Genomic DNA, 12,912 nt, shown 5'->3' on the forward strand with positions numbered 1-12,912 from the left:
CGGCGGTGGCAGCCGGGCAGGCGCCGCTGCACCCCACACGGCGGCGGGGCGGAGGGGAGGGGAGGCAGGGAAGAGAGGGGAGGGGAGGAGGGGGCGGCGCAGGCGCAGTGCCCTCGCTGGGATGGCGCCCCGGCGGGCTCGCCTCCCTTCGCCGCCTCAGCTCGGGGCCGCTCACTCCGCCGGCGGGATCACTCCGCACCGCACCAGCCTGACAGGGTCTTCTCAAATAGTCCCTCCCCGCGGCGCTTCTTCCCCCTTGCCTCTCGCCCGCGCTCGCCCCCCGCCGCCCCCGTCTCCCCCCGCCACCCCCCGCTCCCGCCGAGTGGCAGGGCTGGGCAGGGGGCTACGAGGAGTTGAGGGGGGGCTCCCGCCGCCCCAGTTGCGGACAGCGGAGAGGGGCGGCAGGTCTTGGCAGAGCCCAGGTATCCTTCCGCCGCTGCCACACGCACTCACGTGACCCGACCCCCTCCCCGGTTCCCCGCGGCGGCGGGGGCTGGTGGGTGCTGCGGCCCCTCAGGGTCTCCTCCCGCCGCCCTTCCTCGCAGCAGGGAAGGTGGGGCCGGGCGGGGTGCTCCCCTTCGGGCTGCGAGGCTCCCGCCGGGGGTGAGGAGAAAGGCAAGGGGCTCCCCGGCGCTGCCCCGCCGCCTGGCTGTGGCCCTTGGTGGGCAACGAAGGCCGGGAGCGGCCCCCGCGGCCTGCCCCAGCACCTGCCGCGGCGGCTGGTTGCGGCCAAGAGCGGCTCTCCTCCTCCCCGGGGTGGACACCGGCTCGTCCTGGCCGCAGGGGAGCAGAGGCACGCGTGGCCTTTGAGAGTCGTGGTCCCCAGCTCGGCGCACAAGGCCCCTGGGAGCCCCAGGGGTCCCAGCCGGCGCTTGGGTCTGGCTGGGTCAGGCGGCGTGGCTGCCCGCTGCTGCCCTCGGCCCGCCGGCAGATGAGAGCACCGCGGGGGCTTTGCTGCCTACTGCCATGCCCGAAGGTAGGTGAGGAGTTTTACGAGCAGTTATGATATGGTAGGTTTGAACAGCCACCCCGCTGTGCTGCCCTGTTGAATTTCTAAATGGAAATCGGGTTCCTTCCCCGGAGAGTTGACATCGAAAACTGGAAAGTTATTAAACATCCAACAAGTGGAGAGTCCAACATGTAAGAGGTGTATCCACGCCTTTTTTTTTTTTTTTTCTTTCATCCTCAGTCCTAGTCAGCCCATTAGCATTAGACGGGGGAGGTGAAGGTAACATTACTGCTATTATGTTTCTCCTAAATTACAGTAATCCTTCAAGATGGAAACTGATTGCTGCGATATTGCTAGCTCCAGCAGTTTTATCCGGAGCATTGTGGTGTTCGCGTTTCCCAGAGCACCCAGCTCTGGGAAACACAAGATTACAGGAGAATCTCTGATTTAATTTTTTTTTATAAATGAGTTTCTTGTGCTGTGGTTTGCAAAGAAAAGCTGAACAAGGGACCCCTGAAGACTCAAAACCAGAAGGCAGATTAAACCAATTCCAAATATATTACAATTTAAAACCTCATTATTTTTATTTAACCTCATTCATTTTTAATACACGGAGCTGGGAATTACCAAAACTGGGTTAGGTGTCCAAAGGAAATGTAGGCATGGCTCTGCTGAGACACCTTGGTTCCTACTGGCACATGCAATCGCAGGCTACAGCCATGGGGACCCCTTTGCCATGTATGGGAGATCTGAAGGTCTGCAGCTGGACAGAGGAAATGCTGAAAGCCCACTGCACAGGTGGCAGAAGGTGCTGGGACTGAGGTGCCGCCAAAGCCCTATCCCCCAGGAAATCTGGAGTCCGTAGCTCTCCTGGGAGGACTTACAATGGGGGTTAGGTACCAAGGTCTATTCTCTCAAAAGCAAGCAAAAATGGAGCTGCGGTGGAGACAGCTTTTCTTTACATGGTCTCAAAAGCAGTTTGAGTAGCCTCTGCTCCATAGGTTTGTTAGTAGCAGTTTATTTACAGTGGGTTAGCTATATCAGTTTCTAAATGAGGGCAAGTCAACAGCGCTGCAGAGACGGGACCGTCAGTGGGAGGTCAGGACATAATCTGTAACCAGCCCGTTTTGGTATAATGAACTTGTTCTGTGTTTTCCTTTGTCAACTGTCCTCTTTCACAGTCACTTTATGGGTGCTAATTATTTATATCCAGAGCTCCAGTTGCGAGCTTTTGCTTTCTAATTTATAGCTAACTAGCTTTGTTTTAAAAAAACAAGCCACAGACTTTCATCACTTATTTCACAAATGAAGTAGGACCTCTTAAGTAATGTACAGCATTATAAGGTATATATTTTTATATAATTTATATTTTAAAGAAAATTGTGAAAAAGGAAAGAAACAACAGGTTTGTCTCAGAGACATATTTTTATTAGCAAGAATTACAAATGCACAAAAATCACTGTGTACTGTGTGGAATCGCTCTTAGTAGCCTGGCACTAAACTGCTGACAAAAACTAGAGAGATCACTGGCAAGGAAATCAAGGCTCTTTTAAGGTATAATTAAAATTAAAGGTCTGTTATATTTCTTCAATCCAGTGTTAATAATATAACGCTTCGTGCCCGCTCCCAGCTGGCCAAATCCTAATTACAACATCCTATAATTTCTATAGTAAAAAACGGCATCTCACTTTATGTTAGTGCTTCTCCACACTTTTGTCTGCTGATGTCTTTCTCATTTGTACCTTCTTTATGCTGTTGTGTGTTTAAATATCTGTTCTTTTTAAACGCCTGGCTTTGTTGCTGACAAGGGTTAGATTCTTCGCAGGTGTGAACAGCTCTAAGAGCTAGCTGATTGTGTTTGAAATTTTGACACAAATTGAAAAAGTGAGAAAAGCATTTTGCCATCTTTTCTCCACTTTGCAACGAGCTGAGCTTCCATAGCTGAAGAAACTGACCTCTGTACAGTCAGCTGCATGCATGGATGTTTTAACTGAGTCTTTTAACCCCGTTTTCTATATTTAGTTTGGGATCTCTCAATGGAAAGGCACTACCGGCCTTATTTAAGGTATTTCTCCTACAGTCTGTAGTCTATTAAAAGGAAATGTAAAGGGTCTCAAGCGTCTGAATGTTCGCTGTGCTAGTACCTGTCTGCTTAGCTAACTGCTACTCTCTTGCTCCTTTATAAAAGGCAGAGCCACAGCACTTAGCAGCTGAGAAGGGTGTAATCCCTAGCAGTTTTTTAACAATGCAAATGGAAAAACTCCTGGTAAATGTTTCTCTATTTTTTCAGAGGTTGCTCTCCTCCAGATGTTTGGTTTTCTGGCTCCTCTTATGGATGGCAGCCTAATGCTCTTTTACAGTATTTGAGAATAGCCCAGAGAAGAGATGCATTTTTGCCTTTGAGGGTCTGTTATTTACATGAAAAAATGTTATATGTATTGTGCATGTTCCTAGTTGTCTTCCCACAGAATCAGCCAAGAAAGTCTCACTGGAAAAGCAATGTGCATTTATCTTAAGTTTTCCTCTTGGAGTCTTGTTCCACAACATCAGTCCAAATCATCATTTAACTACAAAAGTGTTCAATTTGCAAATGGTTGGCCACTTCACTGTTTTGATTTAAAAAAAAAAAAAAAAAAAAACAAACAAACCTAAACTAAAAAGGCACTAGCACAAGTTCTGGCCTGTATGAGAGAGCGTATACTTACTGACAGAGGGAGACCTGCCTGAGTGTGAACAAGTAAAGCTCCAAGTGACAGGGAGTCTGCAGGTTGGACTTGCATGTCCTTGTGGCTGACCACGACAACTGCTGGAGAGAGAATGTGTGTGGCACAGCACTGAGCACAGAATGTTTGATTCGCATCTGTTCCCAGCTGTATGCTGACTGACGCTGTCTGAGTGTCAATGTTCTGCCTAACAGATAAATGCAAACTTGAGGAATGCTGTATTAGCAGTCACAGCACGAAGATGTGGTACAGCAACAACAAAGCATCACGACAACTCTAGAAATTCTGATTTGGTCTCTCACAGAGAAAATTGACATTTCGTGTATCTCAAGGTCCTCACTGACTGCCCTGTTTGCTTCAGGATCCAGTTTGAAATTGTACTCCCTGTTTTTCAAACCACACCCTCACTCCTTGGACTTCTTTCCAGCTTGTCTCCTGGAGACGGTGGAGCCCTTCCCTTTCCTCTTATCCGTCTCTCCTCTCTTCTTCCAACAGACTCCTCACTGCTGAGTCAAGAATTGTCTCCTTTCATCATCTCCCATCCAGAACTGACTCCTTGGACACGTCCCACAATCATTCTCCATTTTAGTGCAAACTTCCATTCAAATAATGTTCTTTTCCCCTGGAATTCAGTTTTCCTTTTCCCATCTGTTCTTATTGAATGCGTAACTCTGGGTCATACAAAGCACTGTGAGGCTCTGGATGAGTTTGTTCTGTGGTTTTCGTAAGTCATTGCGCAAGCTCCTAAGAGCAGACTGGTAAAAATTGTAAATGTAATGTTTTTGAAGAAATTATTTGAAATGTAAAGATTCTGTTGCAGAGTTGTTTAATATGAAACTGTTTAATGTTTAAATTCCCTCTAGTTCATTCTCCGGCAGGAGAATGTCGTTGTACACACATAGCATTTAAAGGAAATCCCCTGTTATGGTGCATTTAACTCCTGACATGTTCTTGATAAAGGTCACTTTATGAATTTAGTTTGGTCTGTGAAACCCCATGCTGTATTCCCTGTGCATGGAAAGCTCTGCTGGAGATGATAGATTCTGATGGCATTTAATGTCAAAATGAACGTAAGTGTCTAGAGGCAGTAGCGGTGCAGGCTGGAGGTCTTTAGATTCCCCACAGAGCTAATGCCATGATACATAATTTACTTGTAACTTGCAAACAATATGCCTGTCTTTCCTCCCAGAAGCATTGCCATTTAAAGAAGCCATTTCTGTCTGTCTTTGTGCAGTGCGCTGACATTCATGCTCTCTGTGCATTCATATAGTTGTTTGCTTCTTCTCTGGACGCTTGTGTTCTCCAAGGTTTGCAGCACAGATGCTGAATTACTTGCACAGCAGTATATTAGCTGAAATTGCAACTCCTCCAGCCCAGCCTTGTAAAAACAGGGGTCTACTGGTCAGTGACGCAAAGCCAAGTAAAGGGCATGGGAGTCAACGTCTGTCTTCAAAATCATGACAGATGGGTCAGGGCTGTTTGCTACATCAACCTTTGTAGAAGCTGAATTCCTCCAGAGTGTTTTCTCTGTCAGTTCATCTATCAAGTGGATAGAGGGTGAACCTGTTCTTTGAAAACAGAACTAATGGAAAGAAATGAGAGCTAATATATATCAATTGGGCACCTATTGATAATTTCACCAGTTCTGGAATGTCAGGAGACAAAGCTACACTTATAAATAGACCAAGTAAAATCTTGGCCTAAATGGTCTGAGTTGTTAAATACCATTTAGGAGCATAACCAGCAAGTGTGCATAAACAGGATATGAGAATAAAAGGCTGGAAAAGACCTGAAGGGGTCTTCTGGTTATTACTTCTGTCCTACAGCAAGACTGAATGAACCTATGTTTCCTAATTGCAGATTAACAGGGTGATTTGGGAAATGCTGAATATATTGACTGTTAGGGCCCTTTAGTTACTTCCTTTGAAATAGACCCTTGACAGTGTTCATTTTCTTAACATTATTATATTATCCAGGAAATAGAACAAAGCCAAGAAAAGCAGAAACGCCATTACATTTTAAAGTGTAGTAATAAACCATGCAGATGGTAAACAGACTTTTAATTTTCTATAGGGCCTTTACAATATATTTCCCTTCTCTTAATCCTGGAAAGAAGCACTCTCTAAATTCATAAGCTATGAATTCCCCCCATCCCCAGAAGGAAACAAATCTTTTATGACTATTCTTTCCTTGTGTTTGCCCGTTTCCTTTTCCTCACCATAGCAGGTTTTGAACCCATCGGCCAAATTTAGCCATATGTGATGGAGAGGAATAAGCTTGAAGATACTAGATTTCTGCAAGTTTCATGAAAATAGGTAGTCAGAGAGTAGAGGGAGACGTTTATTTGAAAGGAATGGCTGAAATGGGAGTTCAGCCCTTACTGACAAATCTATAAAGCAGCCACCCCAAATCATGGAAAAAAAATCTTTGACCAAGGCCTGCACCTTCTTGAATTAGTTTTATTGTTCATGAAATATTTTTGTTCCCTTTCTTTATGCCCAAATTCCTGCTTTTGTATGAAGCTGTACTTTTGTCTGCATTAACTTTAAAGATAAGTTCAGAAATCCCCTCCTGACAACACCACTATTTCCTGAACTATATTCTCCCCTTCAAAAACAGGTTTTTATTAGACCATGTAATGCTATTTTATGTAACACAAAGGCCCCGGTGTTTAGTTTTTTTTTCTATCAGCTTGTAGGATTTCAGGAAGCTAAAGATAAAAGTCACCCTAATTTTCTTACTCACTCTTGGCTTCCTCTCTCTTGAATTGTTTGTGGAACAGGTTTTTATGGAAGTTCTCTGCATTTCATGGTTCTTAATGACATATATAACCTGAACATAACAGACTGGCTTTTCTAGAACTTCAGTATTAACTAGCATTTTCAAGACACAAACACAACACAACGATGTTTCCCAGAGAGGTTCAACAACCATACGTGTTTGCTACCTTTTAGATTTTTGCGAAAGTAACAAGCAAGCTGAGCTAGAGTAAAATGTAGGTAAGCACAGACTTACATGCTCAAAGTCCTCATGATGAAATGTCTAAATTAGCTTTAAAAAACTTCCTACCAGTGCTAGCAGAAGCAATATATAAGCACTTTTGCTACCCTGTCACTAGAATGAGTTTCGATGACACAAGATTGAGGCAGCTGTGCCCCTTTACGCCAGTGCTTTCAGTGTAACTGATCCTACTTGTATGAGGGGTGTTAAATAAAGGGAGAAAAACCTCTTGTGCAGAGGCAGCCTTAACAAGCACCAGAGGGAATTTACCATCCTACCTTTTTAGAGTATAGTTAATCTTTTTAGAAATACCTATCTTTTCAGAAAGATCTTCCTGAATTTAAAGAGTATTTGGTACTTCCTACTTTTCTAAAGGCCCAAGAGGTGCCCTGCAACATAAAAAAGTGACACCAATTTTTGGCAAACTGTGCTATTCCAGATATGTAGAGTATTTTTAGCAAACACACAAATGAAAAGGGAAGCATACAAAGTGCCAGTTAAACCATTTTTTTAGCATTTTGTGGTCACATTTCTTTGCAGATGTTTGGTCCTCATCATGGAAAAATGAGATCTAATACAGTTTTAATTTCAAAAAGAACGTGTGGTGGCCCAGTTACACAGTAGCTTTTAGTTGCCTCCCTCGTTCTGCACCATGCAATACTGCATCCAGGAAGCAATGGAATGATTTCTAGTCCCAGTGGCAGAGTTCTCCCTCTTCCATCGTAGCTCTCCCCAAGTCATTTGCTCCGACTCCACCACAGCGTAGTGTAAACATGTTTACAGTTCTGGATCAAGTAAGGCTCTGTAGCCAGAGCACATCAGAAATGAGTCATCTTTCTGTGTTTCTATCCATTTCCATTTGATGAAGACTGAAACATAACCGTTACGAATAATAAGCAGCTCTTTTGTTTGTTTGTTGTTTTTTTTTCGTTATGCTGGAAGAGGAGAATTGACAAGAATTGAAAACTAAAGAATTGCAAGAAACAAGTTTAGTGTTAAGAAATAACCACTTTCATGGGCCCTCCCAAAGATCCGTAAATATCTGCATGTTTCTCTTCTAGCTCAGAATGTGACTGAAACAGCACATGATGTGTTGCCTGATGCAAGAACTATGTTCAGTTAATGCATACTGCCAAGTTTGTGTCTGCAAACAGGAGCTTGATTTGCTATGTCTGGGCTGTGACTGATCATATTCGTTTTCAAAGCGAGCGAACAAATGCCTGGTAGAATACAGGAAACACTTGTGAGCTTTTGATCAATTATTCCAAAACAAGGGTAGTCAAGTATAGGCCATAGGATTAAAACACAGCCCGAGTCTGTCCTCATTTGTAATATAAAGCTAAGCATTTTGGAATGGTCTGTCCCTTCCCAGTCCACCCACTCTTGTCAAAAAATGATGCAGTTGGATTTGCTGGTGGTACGAAGATTCTGGTCAGCTACTGGCACGGTCCCTCTGGTTAGTCAGGGCTTCCTGATTGGTTTCACTGGGGTGTTAGCTCCTCAGCTGTTGCGTTACGAAGCAACAAGGCAGCATTTATTATACCACTTATCTCAGATATCACTTCCTCTTTATTCATCTCCATTCATAGTGACATACGACATGCAGTATTATTTTCAGCTATATTTGGCTTGCATGTAATCCAACTTCCCAGCTCCTTGCTGTATTATGTAAATACAACAGCAGGGAGAAGCAGCCTTTTGTCCCCTTGTGCCAGGAGGATATGCTCAACATCAACATAGGCATGTTCCTGAAGACCAAACTGTTTTCTGGAAGTCTGCTCACAGATTTCATAATCCATCTGTTTTCTATAGAATGCAGTTATTTAAAGCAACAAAGTTCACTTCAGAGACATTGTACAGTAGCTGCTGTTTATGTTGGTATTTCTGCTGAGGCTCAATATTGTCTATTTTCCATTATATCTCAACACTGCCTTTAATAGCCTCTTTCCACCAGATTTACATATTATCCCTCCCGGCTGTTCACACACAGACTTTCCTTTACTTGGCAATCTTCCAGTCGCTCCATACTACAGACAGAGGTACCAAAACAGCACAGCAGTTGATGAGAGTCAAAATAAAACTACATTATGTTATACTACATGGCCTACGGAGGTCTGAACAGTTAAAAAACAGAGCATTTGAGACGGTCATCAGAAGTCCTCTTCCTTTCCTTTTCTTAAGACTGCTCATTTTAAGTACTTTTGGGCAGGTATGTAACAAGGTTGTAGAGGCTTAACAAATGTCTCTTCAGAGGTTATCTAATTCCATTACTTATCACTAACCCAAGGAAGGGTAAATCAGAATTAATGACTCTCTGAAATACAAGATGAAGGTGGTTCTTACAGGAATTGGCTTCATAACCCTGACACTTGAGACACCTGGGGAAGCAGAGATATTCCCTGGAGATTCACGCAGATCATTAACACAGTCAAACTGACTCAGCAATGCACCTACATGTGCCTAACTGCAAAGATAGAAGGAAGCTTAATGCTTTTAATGTGACCCTCAACACAGATATGCACCTATTTCTTAAGTATATTCTTGAATTAAGGCTCTGGCTTCTTGCCTTCTAGTGTACCCAAACCTCACTGCTCTCTCATTGCCGCTAGCGGCTGGTGTCCAGTGATACGTGGAAACCAGCAACGTGGGCTGCTGTATCCCTCGGAGAAGAGCTGCTTGGGTTGTGCTGTTCATCTTACCTCACTTGGGCACAGGTGAAGCCCTCAGGCTTCTGGCAGGCTGCCACTGTAAACCCCGCATAGCGCATGTTGGCTTGAGTGGGGAATAAGGCCTCAATATTGCATTTCATACACCGATTAGTAAAGCAGGCAATTGAAAACAGTGTTTATTTAGCTTATGGAGATTGTGGAAAGGGAAACGGCTCCAGAAATTCGAAGCTAGAAATGCTAGAGCAGTCAGGTACATCAGATTCCTAAGAACGAGCTTCCTTCCCACCACCTTCAGCTGCAAGGATGACAGTCCAACCACACCGGCTTTCTCAGACGCTGCGCTGGACAAGCAGTTGAAATGCAACTCAACAAAAACAACACATTCAAAAGGGTCAAGAACAAGGATTCAGGCAATAAAATAAACACCAGGAGATGGAAAAAATCCTTCTCAATCTTTCCTCCCACATGTTTTGAAATTATTGTGCCAGGAAATTATTAAATCACACAAATTTCAATAACAAATTCATTACTTGGATGGCACATGAAATTGCAGAGGGATATGGCTAAGGAAAATAAAAATTTTTCAAAGTCAGTAGTGAGGAAGATCAGGTGGAGCTGTACTACAACTTATATGGACTTCTGCAAGCAGTACTGGTACGTGAGGATGATCCCCCCATTGATACAAGTGAGCATTAAGAGGAAGAGAGTGCATAAAAAGCAGAGGAATCTGTTTAATATTTTCTGCTGTAATTCAGCACAAAGGTTTCCGGTGATATTTTTGCTCAACTGGGAAGACTCTGCCACCTAATTAGGAGAGGGAGAAAGCAGAACCCCTAAAGCACTTTTGTGCCTTGAAGGCTATTTTTATGTCTTTTTGAGAAGATGGCTACTTTTGCTGTGCCACAAATGGCAGTCTGTAGCACACTTAGAGTTTTCTGTGGCTTAACGAGGGCAGTGCATTGATAACAGGACCCTGACAAGCTAGTTTCCTCAGCTGCACTTCGCTTAATGTTGCAGTTTAGTTTTAGTTCATTAGATCTTGCTAAACACGTACCAACAAAAATTAACCCATCGCTGAGTTACTGCAATTACGTCAGTTAGGAAAGACCATATCACGATAGATTATGTTCTAATTACTATTTTCTACCTGGCTCAGTCACAACTGAAGAGAGAGCATGTGGAGGGGAGGTGGCCGCAGGCAGGCGGGCTGCAGCATTGTCCCTGACTGCACTGGTGTTGCCATTCTGAGCACACGTGGTGAGGTGGGGAGAATCCCACAGGTGAGGACTGAGGATTAGCACCCACAAATGCTTCCAGCTCCGATCTATACTATATTACTGCATGCAGCTTTGGGAATAAAAATAAGTGCCAGAAACGACAACAGCCTATAACACAACAATGTACAGCAGATAAAATGACTCACAGGTCTCCTCTGCAGTGGTGTTAGCAGCCTAAGTATTTTCAAGGCAGAAGGCTACAGAACTTTGAATCTGGAATTGTCACTGTCTCCATGAAATTCCTGCTTTTTAAGATTTCTTGGCCTTCCACAAAAGTCAAGTTACAAGTCCTCAGGCATTCAGTCCTGGTCACCCTGCACACGTTATTGCAGCAGGAAAAATACAGGCTGATGCTGCCCCTCCCTTGCAAAGCTTTCTCCACGGACAGGTGGATGCAATGGGGTTTTAGCCTTTGCTTTCTTACATGACAATTTTGTAACCTTACTATTTACATCGTACTGCTGGATTTCTTGGCTGTCTCTCCGCCTAGACTTCAATCAAGGAAGGAAGGAACATCCTGCCATCATCATCCAAGAGGACCAGTGGGCAGAGACATAAACAGATTGGCCAATCCAGACACAAGGCAATGGTGAAAATAGGGCAATAAAGTTAGGACTATTGAGATGTGATGTGAGTGTTGGTATGCAGTTACTTAGTACTGACCTTACTGGAAGCCAAGAGCAGACTGCAGCACCACCCTTTTCAGTTGCTTCACACAAAGGAATTCCTGCAGGAATTTCTCTTCAAAGGCACCCAAATATGCTGGCCAGTGAACACCAGCTAGCCAGCAAACCTTAGGTGCAAACATACACTGGGGTTGCACAGAAATTCTGAGAGAAACGTGGGGCTCAAATCTTAGGGCAAGCAAGTCAGATTTTAGTAGCTACATAATCTGAACTCATTTAGGACTGGAAAAATTAACACTCATGAAAGCATATTGAAGAAAAGCTCTTCTGTTAGCTATTTCTTTCCCATAGGATGGAGAGTGGGTGAATTTAAAGGAAGAAAGGAAGAAAGTGGGTGAATTTAAAGGAGACGCAAGGAAGAAATTGGGAAAATACATAGGAAACACTCAGTGAGGCAAAACCAAACTGACTAATAACTTGATTTAATGTAGGGAGAGACTAGAAATCAGGAATAAAGAGCCTAGACTTTACCGATTTTACAAAATATGTAACGTGAGAGATTTTATTGAGTAAAACCAAAGGAAAATAATTAAATAGTATAATTTTTCCCCAACAGCTCTAACATGCCTGTTCTTAAATTTATAAACTTTTTAGGCAGTGTCTCCCACTCTAGGGCTGTCAGCATGTGACATACACACTCCAAACTGTATCGTTTTCTTTCTGCACTGAAGGGTTAATACGTACAGCATGGCCTTGGTGGCACACTTCATACTCTTGCTGCCTTAGCTGACCTTGGAAGGCTGTGAGACACACTGGGGCTGGGCAAAGGTTTACAGATTTTCAATTAGTGTGGAGGAAAAAGAAGGATCATCTAAAATGAAGATGCCAAGGAGGTCTGTTGTTTTCCCCAAAATATCCACAGCAAGAGCTGAAAGCCCATTTTCTAAGAGGTTTGGCCTCACCAACAGCAAAGTCACAATCCATCTAGACTTTTTATAGCCGCAGCAGGACTCCAAAGTCACTGTATTTAGAAAACCCTGCCTGGCATTCAGGGATCTTCCCGATTTGGCAGTCTGTTTATTCTGGGGGCACCTCCCTGCTTTCTGTCAAGTGAGCTTTACCAAGCCTTCAGTTCTAGCCCCAATGCTGCTGTTCTTATTTTCCCATTTCAGGAATAGGTAATATATTTATTTGGAAGCAAACAAACCAACCACCCACCCATCAAAACAAAATGAAAATTGTAGAACTCCCTCCTAACACCAAACCTCTTTTCAGAAGCAGGGAAAAGGGAAAGAGGCAGGCAGAAGCGTGGGGATCCTTCATTCCACCAGCACCTGCTCTGCCCAGTTTTACATAGTTGCATGAGCAACTTTTACCTCCACTTTCCTCTCTCATTTCCCAGAAAGGCAGGGGCTGAACTGTAAGCAAGGAAGTCCTTGAGAAAACACAAAAGGGTTGAAGTGCCTGACCAGCCGTAAACCGACAGATTGGCATGAAACTCTTCTACAACTCAAACTGATTCTCCATGCAAGCAGAGCAAGCTGATGATACGCCCAGCAGAGATCCAGAATCCACTGTACTGCTCCATTCTCTACCAAATTCCACTGTGCTCATTGCACTATTTTGATTTTTTTATATGCAACAATAAAGTGCAGAGACGGAAGAGCT

The sequence above is a fragment of the Vanellus vanellus genome (assembly GCF_965231255.1).
Source record: "Vanellus vanellus genome assembly, chromosome: 16".
Taxonomy (NCBI): domain Eukaryota; kingdom Metazoa; phylum Chordata; class Aves; order Charadriiformes; family Charadriidae; genus Vanellus; species Vanellus vanellus.